At 46.8% G+C, this 14966-nt stretch overlaps 1 protein-coding gene across 8 annotated transcripts in view; it reads right to left on the reverse strand.

Moving 5' to 3' along the window:
- Positions 1-14966, reverse strand: part of DGLUCY (D-glutamate cyclase) — a 161316-nt gene that overhangs the window by 99540 nt on the left and 46810 nt on the right. For 2 of the 8 annotated variants that reach the window (XM_033191601.1, XM_033191595.1), the window contains exon 1: positions 5799-6791. The exons of 2 other annotated variants lie outside the window; for them this stretch is intronic. The gene's annotated coding sequence lies outside the window, so the exon portion shown is untranslated. Of the gene's footprint in view, positions 1-5082; positions 5509-5548; positions 6793-14966 lie in introns of those variants that run through there. 4 more of the 8 variants (XM_033191602.1, XM_033191604.1, XM_033191597.1 and 1 more) reach the window with 4 other exon arrangements.

The following is a 14966-nucleotide window of genomic DNA, read 5'->3' on the forward strand; positions in this document are numbered from 1 at the left end:
GTAGGATGGGAACCTAGAAAGAGTAGCACTGCAGTGAGAAAGAGTCTTCAGGTATGGGAGCACAGTAGTACCAAAGGTCAGATCAAGGTAGAAAAGCCTGGGAAGTTTGATCAGAGGAACAGAGTGGGTCAGGGAATATGAGTGAAAGGATATGTACAACTCTGAGTTATATCATTTAGAAGGGAGCTGTTTGCCCTCTGATTCCTTCCCTCTTCCCACTACAGGCAGGAGCAGAAGGTGAAGGTGATGTTGAGTCAGTTTTGACTATGCAGAAAAGGGAGCAACAAGATGGAGGAACCGGCCGGCGCGGTGGCTCAAGCCTGTAATCCCAGCACTTTGGGAGGCCGAGACGGGCGGATCACGAGGTCAGGAGATCGAGACCATCCTGGCTAACCCGGTGAAACCCAGTCTCTACTAAAAAAATACAAAAAACTAGCCGGGCGAGGTGGCGGGCGCCTGTAGTCCCAGCTACTCCGGAGGCTGAGGCAGGAGAATGGCGTAAACCCGGGAGGCGGAGCTTGCAGTGAGCTGAGATCTGGCCACTGCACTCCAGCCTGGGCGACAGAGCGAGACTCCGTCTCAAAAAAAAAACCTGGGTTCCTGAATGACCCTGTGGAACAGAGTGGTTTGCCTGTCCTGGACTGACCATCTACCTCTTAGCTATTATGTGAAAGAGGAAAAATTTTCTATCCTTTTTGAGCAAATGTATTTTGGGATCTTTTTTACAATTTAGCCTGTACCCTAAATAATACAGAGTGTCTCCCAAAGGCACAGATAATAATAATTTTAGTAGTAGTAGTATAATTGAAAAATATATTTTTTAACTTTTTAGGGTCTCACTATGTTGCCCAGGTTGGTTTCGAACTCCTGAGCTTAAGCAATCCTCCTGCCTTGGCCTCACAAAGTGCTGGGATTACAGGCATGAGCCACCGTACCTGGCCCCACTGATAGGAATATTTCTTGAAAGTATAAACCAAAAGTAAAATTCTAAGCCCTTCAACCAATTGAATGAACCCCCTTTCGGCCAAGGGCATTCCAAAGAAACCTGAAAAACTAGTCCAGGCCATGATGGGAGGGGAATGGCTGAACATGCCTCATTATACCCCCTCCACTGGGGAGTTTAGATACAACTGACCACCATTAACATTAAAACAGAGATCTTAAGTCTGACAAAAGAGACTCTTTGTAGCCATAAGATACCAAATTCCTACCTGACTCTATCAAATGACAGATAAAGAAGGAAATAAAAATATCTTACCCCCAAATATGTTTCTTCACCATATTTTGAAACTGCTTTCTGCATCTGTAAAGAATCTGTTAACATAACTAGCTCTTTCCCCTTCCAGGTCCTCCCACCCTGAAGAGAGTAATGCAGAGTCTGGCACTTTTTAAGGTCTGATAAGAGAGGTTTACCTGTAATCCCAGTACTTCAGGAGGCTGAGGCAAGTGGATCTCTTGAGGTCAGGAGTTTGAGACCAGTGTGGCCAACATGGTGAACCCCCGTCTCTACTAAAAATCTAAAAATACAAAAAATTAGCCAGGCGTGGGTGGGGGGGGGGTGGTGTCTGTAATCCCAGCTACTTGGGAGGCTGAAGGAGGTGAATCCCTTGAATCCCAGGAGGCGGAGGGTGCAGTGAGCCAAGATCATCCCACCGTACTCCAGCCTGGGTGACAGAGTGAGACTCCATCTCCAAAAAAAAAAAAAAAAAAAAAAAAAGGGGGAGATTTACCATCCATTCTCTCTGAAGCCTGCTACCTGGAAGCTTCATCTACATAACAAGAACCTTGGCCCTTGGCTTCCACAACCCTTTTTATCTTAAATCCAAGTGTTTCTTCCTGCTAACTTCAACTTTAGGCAAAGCTTAACTCTTTTAACTAATTGCTAATCAGGAAATCTTTGAATCTACCTATGACCTGAATACCTCAATTCTGGACTGAATCAACCAAACCAATGTGTACCTCACATGTATTGATGGATGTCTGTGCCTTCCTAAACTGCATAAAACCAAGCTGTATCCCAACCGTCATAGGCACACGTTCTCAGGACCTCCTGGGTCCTCATGTTTGGCTCAGAATAAGTCTCTTCAAATATTTCACAGAGTTTGGCGCCCCCCCCTTTATTTTTTGGTCAACAAAAGCTTACTCTGTGCCAGGCACTGTTCTGAATACTTTTCATGTACTATGTCATTTAATCCATACAACACTCCCTAGATGAGGGCTGTTATCCCTATTTTACAGAAAAGGAAGCGCAGGAAGATTCAGTACTTTGCCTAAAGATTCACAGGTACTGAGTGGCCAAACCAGCAGTCAAGCCCAAGTGTCAGAGGCTTTCAAACCAGAGCCACTCCATCTTGAATAGGGGATGGGTAAAATAAGGCTGAGACTTACTGGGCTGCATTCCCAGGAACTTAGGCATTCCTAGTCACAGGATGAGATAGGAGGTAGGCACAAGATACAGGTCACAAAGACCCTGCTGATAAAACACTTTGCAGTAAAGAAACCAGCCAAAACTAAGATAGCAATGAAAGTGACCTCTGGTCGTCCTCACTGCTTATTATACACTAACCATAATGCATTAGCAGGCAAAAGACACTCCCACCAACACCAGGACAGTTTACAAATGCCATGGCAATGTCTGGAAATTACCCTATATTGTATAAAGAGGGGAGAAACCCTCAGTTCCAGGAATTGCCCACCCCTTTCCTGGAACACTCATGAATAATCCATCCCTTGTTTAGCATATAATCAATAAATAACTATAAGTATATTCAGTCAAGCAACCCATGCCACTGTTCTACCTATGGAGGAGCCTTTTTTTTTTTTTTTTGAGATGGAGTCTCACTCTGTCGCCAGGCTGGAGTGCAGTGGGGCGATTTCGGCTCACTGCAACTTCCTCCTCCCAGGTTCAAGTGATTCTCCTGCCTCAGCCTCCCAAGTAGCTGGGATTACAGGTGCACGCCATCACACCCAGCTAATTTTCGTATTTTTAGTAGAGACAGTGTTTCACTATGTTGGCCAGGATGGTCTTGATCTCCTAACCTTGTGATCTGCCTGCCTTGGCCTCCCAAAGTGCTGGGATTACAGACATGAGCCACTGCACCTGTCCTATTCCTTTCTTAATAAACTTGCTAGCCGGGCGCAGTGGCTCAAGCCTGTAATCCTAGCACTTTGGGAGGCCGAGACGGGCGGATCACAAGGTCACAAGATCAAGACCATCCTGGCTAACATGGTGAAACCCTGTCTCTACTAAAAAATACAAAAACTAGCCGGGCAAGGTGGCAGGCGCCTGTAGTCCCAGCTACTCGGGAGGCTGAGGCAGGAGAATGGCATGAACCCAGGAGGCGGAGCTTGCAGTGAGCTGAGATCCAGCCACTGCACTCCAGCCTGGGCGACAGAGCGAGACTCCGTCTTAAAAAAAAAAAAAAAAAAACTTGCTTTCACTTCCACTTTACTATGAACTTGCCCCCAATTTCTTCTTGCACAAGGTTCAAGAACTCTCTCGGGGTCTGGTTTGGGGCCCCTTTCTGGTAACACAAGTATTCTGGATTGAGATCATACTTTCAGTCACTACGCTTTTCAAAGCATAACTTTTTACAATTCCACACAGTCAAAAGGACACAGCTTGGTCTTCCAGAGAGCTGTGCCTGAATGTGAACCTCAACATTACTGAAGGACCAAGGGCAGTCATTTAGTTTCTCTACAATTCTGTTTCCTCCAAGACAAAATTGAGGAGATCCAAACTACAGACTTCATGGAGCTTCTGGAAGGATAAAACAAATTCAAGTCTGTTTAAGAAATGCTTTGAAAGCTGTAACATGTGGCGTAAATGAAATATTGCCTTAAGGCAGGTTGGAAAATCCTTAAACCCAAAATAAGAAAATAAACTTTTTTTTTTTTTTAATGCAAATACCCTCTAGCAACTTGGCAGATCGCCTGCAAAGGCTGAGAAATCTGTCAAGGAGAGGGTTGGTTTTGTGCATCTGTCATGCTCCACTGAAAAAGGGAGGTATTAATTGAAATTCATTGAAAGAGCATATACCTATGCACTTGGACAAGAATCATTATTATCAAACCAGGAGTAGCAGCAATCTGCATTGCCCACAGGAACTGGGCAGGTACAGAAGTTTTGGGGTGGGTCAAGGAATGCAGAGCTCAGAGTGCAGGAAAGGTGTGGACTTTGGCAAACCAGCAGCTCCAGCGCCAGCTACCCTGCGGAAATGTGAGCTCGTTCTTTCACATGCGTACAATTTCCCAAAGTTCCAAGAGTCCTCACACTTACAAATAAAACATGTCAGGGGCCACCAGTTGGCCTCCTGGGATCTAGCCCTCAGCTGGAAGTGACATCTGACTCTTTTAAGATGCTTCCTAGCCAGGTGTGGTGGCTCCTGCCTGTAATCCCAGCACTTTGGGAGGCCAGGCTGGGTGGATGGCTTGAGATCAGCCTGGCTAACATGGCAAAACCCTGTCTCTACTAAAACTACAAAAATTAGCCAGACCTGGTGGCATGTGCCTGTAGTCCCTGCTACTTGGGAGGCTGAGACAGGAGAATAGCTTGAACCCAGGAGATAGAGGTTGCAGTGAGCTGAGATCACACCACTGCACACCAGCCTGGGCGGCATAGAGACTCCGTCTCAAAATGAAGGGGGGAAAAAAAAGATGCTTCCTCATAATTATGTACAAGCCACAGTTTAGCCTTCTTTCAGTTAACTCCACCCTGCCCTGCCCTTCCCACCCATCGCCTCCTTCCCCTTCCTGCTTCCTCAACTTCACTCCACCCCTCCAGTGAAGCCAGCTTTCCTTCTTCTTCCTACTCCCGGCCTCTCCTTTCCTTCTTTTTAGCTCATACTCGGTTACCTTTAAAGCATAAAGCAGCTCTCCTCCCCTGCGTGCCAATCAATGCCAACATTCTTCCTGCCAACGTAATCTCAACCTGCTGCCCTCCTCCAGCACTGGGATAATTTTTGCAATTTAGTGTGGTCTCATGAAGGAAGGTGGGTTATAGCCAGCTCTCGATCTCCCGTAGTAAAAGAAGACAGAGGGGAAGTACAGATAATCCTACAGAAGAGACCCCCACAAAGTCACCTGGCTCTGCCTTTAGCCTTGGGTGGGTACACAGGCCCAAAGCACACCACTGCAGTCCCCTGTGCCATGTTGGTGTTGATGCTCCCAGAGGAGGCTGAGATGAGCTAACCAGTGGTCTGGAGAAAGACTAGGAGAGGATTTACAGAATTCTACCTCCAGTCAACGTGGGGGTGACCAGCCTGGCTGCTACCTCACAGCCATCATTCACTCCTCAAAACAGGGAGGGACTTTTGGGCCCTGCAGGTATCCACGAAGCTCTGGCCGGTGTGCCTGCAGCAGCCCGGAACCCCTTCCCCAACTGCCACCTCGATTAACTTTGTCACCTCATCCCCAGCAAGCCTGTGGCTCAAAGGCAGTTTCAGTTTTACTTTCTTTGCCTTCACGTGACCTGGGAGTTCTCAAGGGCAGTGACAAGGACTGAAAGGACCTTGCAGGAGAGAGAACAGAGGAGAAACACTGCCACTACCGGATGTGTTCTGTCCACCCTCTGGTGCCATCTGGCTTGAGCCAAGCCTTGACTTTTCAAGGAGAGGAACAGTTGGGCCTCAGTGGAGAATTTCTGGGGATTTTCTGCCTTGCTGCCTGGTTTTGCCCTGCCATTGTTCTGCGGTGGGCTCCCAGAATACCCTTGGGCTTCTTAGGTGGGGTGGGGCAAGGTGGATGTCGCCTGGGACAGAAGGAGGGACTGTGCTGTGCTCTGTTCCCTTCTGACTTACTGTTTGTTTGGGGCGTCTGGACGAGGGCTACAAACAGTTCTTCTCTTTGTTTCCACGGCCTTGCAGAATGTGTGCTTCCCTCAAAAGGGCATAAAGGCCCCCTTTCTTCTGCTCGCCCGCACCATGGGGGGTTGTTCTGCAGGACTCGGGTCTACAAGCTGGGGCCAGCCCTAAGCGCTGACTATGGCAGCTCCATCCGCTCCCACAGCCTGAGCTCACATGGCCCATGCAGCAGCGTGCTCTCCTAGGCAGCCAGCCCGCCCCAGTTCTTAAAGCTGCAGAGCTGCTGGCAGCTGGCTGGCTCCTGCAAGCCCAGTTCTCCCTGCAAGAGTTAACTTGCTCTCCCTGTGTCAACAGAGGCGTAATTTTGAAAAATCCTGATGCCTGGGTCACAGCCCAGAAATGCAGATGTAATTGATCTAGGGGTGTATGGCCTGGGCACTAAGGATTTTTGAAATCCCTCAAGTGATTCCAATGTGCAGCCGATCTGGCGAATCGCTGTCTGTGCTGTTCAAACTTTAGTGTGCACTGGGATCACTAGGGGATCCTGTGAAAGTGCAGGCTTGATCCAGAAGATCTGGGGTCAGGCAGAGATTCTGCATTTCTAAAAAGCTCCCACAAGACACAGCTGCTGGTCCGTGGGCCACACTGTGAATAGCAAGGGTGATGTTTTGAGCTTGGATCTGCATTCTGCCACCCACGTTTAGAGGTCTTGGTAAGTTTCTAGGCCTGTTTCCTCCTCACTTATCTTGCTCGGCTGCTGTGAGGATTGACTGAGATAATAAGCATTATGCACTAGAACAGTATCAGCACTTAGAAAGTGCTCAAAAGATGTTGACTATGACTGTGATTTTCTCCTGATCTGTTTTCCTCCTGCTTCAAAGCCATCAGGACTTACCTTTGGACCCAGTACAATTGACACTTGGACAACGTGGAGCACTGAACCTCGCGCAGTCAAAAATTCATGTATAACTTTTGCTGTTGTTGTTATTTTGACACAGAGTCTTGCTCTGTCACCCAGGCTGGAGTGCAGTGGCACGATCTCGGCTCACTGCAACCTCTGCCTCCTGGGTTCAAGCGATTCTTCTGCCTCAGCCTCCCGAGTAGCTGGGACTACAGGTGTACGCCACCACGCCCAGCTAATTTTTGTATTTTTTAGTAGAGACGGGGTTTCACCATACTGGCCAGGCCGTTCTCGAACTCCTGCCCTTGTGATCCACCTGCCTCAGCCTCCCAAAGTGCTGGGATTACAGGCATGAGCCACTGCACCAGGCCATTTTTTTTTTTGAGACAGAGTCTCGCTCTGTCGCCCAGGCTGGAGTGCAGTGGTGTGATCTTGGCTCACTGCAACCTCTGCCTCCCAGGTTCACGCCACTCTCCTGCCTCAGCTTCCTGTGTAGCTGGGACTACAGGCACCCGCCACCATGCCTGGCTAATTTTTTGTATTTTTAGTAGAGGTGGGTTTTCACCTTATTAGCCAGGATGGTCTCAATCTCCTGACCTCGTGATCCGCCCACCTTGGCCTGCCAAAGTGCTGGGATTACAGGCGCGAGCCACCATGCCCGGCCAATTTTTTTTTAATTTGTTTATTTTGGTTTTGTTTTTTTGTTTTTGCTTTTTTCTCTTTTGTTATTACGCATCCTGTTCTTTTTTATTTTTTTTTAGTAAGTGTTCAATAATGTTGGAATGAGTGAGTGAGTGAATGAATAAATGAACGGGTTAAAGTGAAAAGTGAAAGGTGTCTTTTATTATAGAATCAAAAACCCCATGTCATGCAGCCTCACCCACCCAGGGTGTCATCTCTGACCTGCTGGACCCTAAGGCATCGCTCTGCAAAGGTCCCTAATGACCACAGCTACCCATCATGTGTGTTTTCCAGCCCCAGCTTTCCTGCAGACCCCTCGGTCTAAGTTGCTCTGTTTGGTGTCATATTTCTAGAGAATGAAATAGAATTAATCAAAAGGTAGTTGTTAAATTGATGCCAGGCTCACAAAGGAGAGAGAGCCCATCTGTTATGTTAAACTTTTTCTTTCTTTTTTTTTTGAGATAGAGTTTTGCTGTTGTTGCCCAGGCTGGAGTGCAATGGCGCGATGTCGGCTCACTGCAACCTTTGCTTCCCGGGTTCAAGTGATTCTCCTGCCTCAGCCTCCCGAGTAGCTGGAATTACAGGCAAACGCCACCACATCTGGCTAATTTTGCTTTTTTTTTTTTTTTTTTTTTTAAGTAGAGGTTTCTCCATGTTGGTCAGGCTGGTCTCGAACTCCCAACCTCAGGTGATCTGCCTGCCTCAGCCTCCCAAAGTGCTGGGATTACAGACATGAGCCACTGCACCAGGCCATGTTAAGCTTTATTAGACAAGAGTCAAAAGGTGGAAAAAATTTGTGTCTATCAACAGATGAGTAGGTAAACAACATGTGATACATACATACAATGGAATACAATTCAGCCATGAAAAGGAATGAAATTCCTATACATGCTACAACATGGATGAAACTTGAAGGCTGTATGGTCTGAATGTTTGTATTCCTCCAAAATTCATACATCGACATTTATATGTTGAGCCCTAATGATGGCATTGAGGCCCCAAAGAACTGCCTTGTTTCTTCCACCTTGTGAGGACACAGCCAGAAAGCATCATCTATGAATCAGAAAGTAGGCCCTCGCTAAGATCTGAGAGTGATAGCCTAGTAAGTGTTAAAAAATATAAATAAAGGCTGGGCGCAGTGACTCAGGCCTGTAATCCCAGCACTTTGGGAGGCCAAGGAGGGCGGATCACGAGGTCAAGAGATTGAGACCATCCTGCCCAACGTGGTGAAACCCCATCTCTACTAAAAATACAAAAATTAGCTGGGTGTGGTAATGTGCGCTTGTAATCCCAGATACTTGGGAGGATGAGGCAGGAAAATCACTTGAACTTGGAAGGCAGAGGTTGCAGTGAGCCGAGATGGTGCCACTGCACTCCAGCCTGGCCACAGAGTGAGACTCCGTCTGAAAAAAAAAAAAAAATTATATATATATATATATATATATATATATACACACACACACACACACACACACATACACACACACACACATATAAAGAAAAATAAAAAGAAAATGGGCCCTTGACAAACATGTTACCTACTGGCACCTTGATCCTGAACTTCCCAATCTCCAGAACAGTGAGAAATAAATTTCTGTTGTTTATAAGACACCCTATTAATGGCATTTTGTTCTAGCAGCCTTAACAGACTAAGACAAAAACATCAAGCCAAGTGAAATCAGCCAGACACACAAAAAAATTGTATGATCTCACTTATATGAAGTACCTGGAGTTAGGCAAATTCAGAGAGACAAAAGTAGAATAGCAATTACCAAGAGTTGGCAGAAGGAGAACGAGGAGTTACTACTGTTTAATGGCTACAGAGTTTCTGTTTGAAATGAAAAAGTTCTGGATATGGATAGTAATGATGGTGGCATACCATTGTGAATGTACTAATGCCACCAAATTTTACACTTAAAAATGATTGAATTTTACATTATGCATATTTTACTACAATGAAAAAACTTGATTAGGAACCCAAACTATTGTCCAGGCACAGTGGCTCACACCTGTAATCTCAAAACTTTGGGAGGTTGAGGCAGGCGGATGGCTTGAGGTCAGATCAGCAGTTCGAGACCAGCCTGGTCAAAATGGAGAACCCTCGTCTCTACTAAAAACACAAAAATTATCCGGGCATGGTGGTGGGTGCCTGTAGTCCCGGCTACTAGGGAGGCTGAGACAGGAGAATCGCTTGAACCCCGGAGGTGGAGGCTGCAGTGAGCTGAGATTGCACCACTGCACTCAAGCCTGGGTGACAGAGCGAAATTGTATCCAAAAAAAAAAAAAAGACAGAAAGAAAGAAAATGAAACCAAGCAGAGCTTGGAGGATTCCTTGAAACCAAGCAGGGCTTGCAACATGCCCTAGCCTCTCCTTTTCCATTTTTTAAGGCTTAAAGATGAGATGCAGAGCCTCAGAAGGTTAAACTGTGTATGGCCAGAGGTGCAAGGAATGCCAAATACTAATATTTACAGTTGGTTTCTTCAGTGGGTGAGATCCAGGCAAAATTGCTCAGGAAGAGAAATATTACAATATTCAGCTGGTGTCACAGTGTGCTTGGGAAGAAAAGCAATTGCTTGTGTCAAAAGAATGTAGAAGTATAATCAAGCTATTGTTTGCAACTGCTTAGCTAAAATGAGGCCCCCTCCAGGGGAAAAAAAAAAAAGAAATTAAACCTAGGTAACAATTGTATGCCAAGTAATCGTAGTTATTTAAAAGTTCAAAAAGAGAAGGCAATTGAAGGGATTCAGTGAGCTGATAGAAACAGGAACTCAAGATGTTTTTCCCAAAGAGGTTCCTCAACCTGAATTAGATATGAAGGCTCCAGACATGGTCGGCTCTGGAAATGGAGAATATTATGGACTGAATGTTTATATCCCCTCCAAATTCCTGTGTTGAAGCTCTAACCCACAATGTGATGGGTTCTGGAGATGGGCTTTTGGGAGGTAGTTAGGGTTACATGAGCTCATGAGCGTGAGGCCCTGATCTTTTTTTTTTTTTTTTGAGACGGAGTTTCGCTCTGTCGCCCAGGCTGGAGTGCAGTGGCCGGATCTCAGCTCACTGCAAGCTCCGCCTCCCGGGTTTATGCCATTCTCCTGCCTCAGCCTCCCGAGTAGCTAGGACTACAGGTGCCCGCCACCTCGCCCGGCTAGTTTCTGTATTTTTTAGTAGAGACAGGGTTTCACCGTGTTAGCCAGGATGGTCTCGATCTCCTGACCTCGTGATCCGCCCGTCTCGGCCTCCCAGAGTGCTGGGATTACAGGCTTGAGCCACCGCGCCCGGCCTTGTGAGGCCCTGATCTTATGGGATCAGTACCTTTAGAGACCCCAGAGAGCTTCCTTTCTCTCTTTCTCTGCCCTGTGAGCACACAGTGATAAGGTGGCCATCTGGGAGCCAGGAAGAGGAGCCTCATCAGATCCCAACCATCTACTTTCCGATCCACTTCTGCCTCAGGGAATTATCGGTATGTTCCCTGCAGCCTGCAGCCACTAACTACCCTGATGGAAACGTTGATCTAGGACCAAAGCCTGGGGCAGGGAGGGTTTCCTGTGACCTCCTCATAAATCCTACTGTCTTCATGGTGCCTGGTGGCACCCAGCCAGCCACTCTCCTCAACAGTGCCAGGCCCTCACTAGCTGGAATTTCTTGAAAGGTGAAGCAACTTGTCCCCTGTCCTAGGAACACAGCGCTCTTGAGTCCATGCTGCTATTGGAGCAGAGGAAAGTCATGGTCCTTGTTGGAATGGAGCCCACCCAACGGGGAGACTCCATAAGCACAACTAGGCTTCAGTGCAAGGGTTCCAGGGTTTGCTGAGTTTTCAAAAGTACATTTCTGAGCCACAAATAATACCATTGTCACGGTAGCACTTCCTGTTTTGCACAAATCAGTCATAATAAAAACAGAAAGAGGCACGAGGCCCGCATTCATTATGTCTGTTCAGTTGTTTGGGAAATGATGAATTTTGGGCGTGGTTTAGAGGCAGGCAAAGACCCATGAAAGGCAAGGAGCAGCCAGCTTTCCTTCCCACACCTCCTGTTCCTATACCATGGGCCTGGGGCATCACAATCCATTTCCTAACAGGTCTTTGCTCTCTGGTCCCTTTCCTCATCCTCCACACTGCTTCTAGACCAATCGTCCCCAAAGGATATTTTGGTTACATCATTTATTTGCTCAAGATCCTTCAAGGGGCTGGGAACGGTGGCTCATGCCTGTAATCCCAGCACTTTGGGAGGCCGAGGTGGGTAGATCCCCTGAGGTCAGGAGTTCGAGACCAGCCTGGCCATCATGGTGAAACCTTGTCTCTACTAAAAATACAAAAATTAGCCGGGCATGGTGGCACACGCCTGTAGTCCCAACTACTAGGGAGGCTGAGGCAGGAGGATCCCTTGAACCTGAGAGGTGAAGTTGCAGTGAGCCAATATCATGCCACTGCATTTCAGCCTGGGCGACAGAGCAAAACTCCATCTCACAAAAAAAAAAAAAAAAAAAAAAAAAAATTCTTCAAGGGCCTTTCCAGTGACCACAGAGTCAAGTCTAAAGACTTAGACGGCCCTCCTCTAGGGACTGTGAACTTATCGACACAGACTCTGCTCCCAGGGCTAAAACTAGGATGAAACTGGTGCAAAGTTTAAGGGAGCACCAAACAACTCAGTAACCAATAAGAATGCTAATTTTTTAAAAATCAAAGTTAACGAAAAAATTCCATGGTGAACACAATACCAAAATTTTAAACAAGGACAGGGACTGACCCTACACTTGTATGCTCGGCTCCCGCCTGGCCCTACTGCTTCCTCACTGAGCTAATCAGCCAATCAATCGACTCCTTGTTTCCAGAACCATGCAGACACTTCCACCTGCACACATTTGCTCCTACTGCCTTCTCCCCCAGCACCCCCTAGAAGACCAACCCCACTCCTCTGCTCACCAAAGCCTTTTTCTCTCCCAGCTCTCATCTGCGTCACAAACCCTTCCCTTAGCTTTTGCTTCTCTGAGCTCCTCTCATTCTTATTGCCTTTCAAGGGCTTCAGGCTTCCTTGGCAGCAGCACCTGGCAAGCACAAGCCTCACTCCCTGATCTCCTTCACATCTTTGCTCCACGGCCGCATCCTAAGTGAGGCCTGGCCTGGCGCCCTCCATGAAGTAGCTCCCTGTCTCATGTCTCCCACCCCCACCAGCTCCTCATCCCTCTGGACCTGCTTTAGTTTTCACAGCACTTATTGCCATCTGATACACCATTCCACTGTTTTCTCTCTAGCTAGTCTCCGTCTCCCTGCGCCGGAATCTAAGCTTCACAAGAGCAGGTCTTCATGTCTGCCTGTTCATGGCTGAGTTCCAGAGCCTCCAACAGAGCCTGACACATGGCACGGAGTCAGTAAACACGTGTCAAAAAGAATCTCTTCACACTCACTCTCAGCTGCAATCTCAATATATCAAGCAGATAAATGAAGGGTTTTCATTTTTTTATGTTTTTTGAGATGGAGTCTCGCTCTGTTGCCCAGGCTGGAGTGCAGTGGTGTGATCTCAGCTCACTGCAACCTCTGCCTCCTGGGTTCAAGCGATTTCTCCTGCCTCAGCCTCCCAAGCAGCTGGGATTACAGGTGTGAGCCACCACCCTGGCTAATTTTTGTATTTTTAGTAGAGACAGGGTTTCACCACGTTGGCCAGGCTGGTCTCGAACTTCTGACCTCAGATGATCCACCCACCTCAGCTTCCCAAAGTTCTGGGATTACAGGTGTGAGCCACCACACCCAGTCAAATGAAGGGTTTTCAGTTAGTATGAAATAAGACACGAGAACATATAAGAACATTGTATGTTCAAATGTATATGATTACTTAGAAAGGCAGCCAAATTAAATGTTTTAGCTTGCTTGTACCTAAAAATTTGAAAATTGATGCTATGGACACTTGTGGACACTCAGGCACCATCTCCTACCATCCTCATTTCACTCTAAATTTGCATTTTTCTTTGCACAAACTCAAGAGAACCTTGATTCATTCAGATAAGCAATTGCAAATTGTAACTGTGTAAAAACCAAAACTTTAAATGGGTGAATTTTATGGCATGTGGATTATATCTCAATAACGCTGTCAAAAAATAGTTCCTCTTGCAACTTTTATCTGGGTGAATCAAGATTTTCCTTTATTTAATAGAGAGGGAAGCAGACACTTCATTACAGCCTGGACAAAAATCTATTAACCTGAAACAGAACTTAATGTGTTGATGATCTCCACTGTTTTGAAATTTCACCTTCAATATATTCATAAGTGAGGTTTTTTTTTTAGACAGAGTCTCGCTTTGTTGCCCAGGCTGGAGTGCTGTGGCGCAATCTCTGCTCACTGTAATCTCCACCTCGCGGGTTCAAGGGATTCTCATGCCTCAGCCTCCCGAGTAACTGGGATTACAGGTGCACACCACCATGCCTGGCTAATTTTTTTATTTTTAGTAGGGACGGGGTTTCACCATGTTGGCCAGGCTGGTCTCAAACTCCAACCTCAGATGATCTGCCCGCCTTGGCCTCCCAAAGGGCTGAGATTATAGGCATGAGCTACTGTGCCTGGCCAAAGTTAGTTTTTTTAACTACAGTTTTAAAATACAGTTATGTGCCATATAATGACAATTCAGTTAATGACAGACTGTATATACAACAGTGGTCCCATAAGTTTTTTGGTTGGGGGAGGGGATAGAGTTTCTCTCTTGTTGCCCAGGCTGGAGTGCAATGGCAGATCTTGGCTCACTGCAACCTCCACCTCCCGGGTTCAAGTGATTCTCCTGCCTCAGCCTCCCAAGTGGCTGGGACTACAGGTGCACGCCACCACGCCCGGCTAATTTTTATATTTTTAGTAGAAACAGGGTTTCACCATGTTGGCCAGACTGGTCTCGAACTCCTGACCTCAGGTGATCCATCCGCCTCAGCCTCCCAAAGTGCTGGGATTACAGGCGTGAGCCATCGTGCCTGGCCCTGTAAGGTTATAATGTCGTATTTTTACTGTAGCTTTTCTAGGTTTAGACATGTTTAGGTACACAAATGCTTACCACTGTGTTACAACTGCTTACAGTAGTCAGTGTCACATGCTGTATGGGTTTGTGGCCCAGGAGTAATAGGCCATATCATACAGCCTAGATGTGTAGTAGCCTATGCCACCCAGGTTTGTGTAAGCACAGTCTATGACATTTGCACAATGAGGAAATTTCCTAATGATGCATTTCTCAGAACTTATCCTTTTTGTTTTTTTTTTGTTTTGTTTTTGAGACAAAGTCTCACTTTGTCGCCCAGGCTGGAGTGCAGTGGCTGGATCTCAGCTCACTGCAAGCTCCGCCTCTGGGGTTCACCCCATTCTCCTGCCTCAGCCTCCCGAGTAGCTGGGACTACAGGCGCCCACCACCTCACCCGGCTAGATTTTTGTATTTTTTTTAGTAGAGACGGGGTTTCACCGTGTTAGCCAGGATGGTCTCGATCTCCTGACCTCGTGATCCGTCCGTCTCGGCCTCCCAAAGTGCTGGGATTACAGGCTTGAGCCACCGCGCCCGGCCATCCTTGTTAAGTCATGTCTGACTGGAGTTTAAAATATACTTTAAAACAGAAATT

This window comes from Trachypithecus francoisi, unplaced genomic scaffold, assembly GCF_009764315.1.
Source record: "Trachypithecus francoisi isolate TF-2019V2 unplaced genomic scaffold, Tfra_2.0 Lachesis_group3, whole genome shotgun sequence".
Lineage (NCBI taxonomy): Eukaryota > Metazoa > Chordata > Mammalia > Primates > Cercopithecidae > Trachypithecus > Trachypithecus francoisi.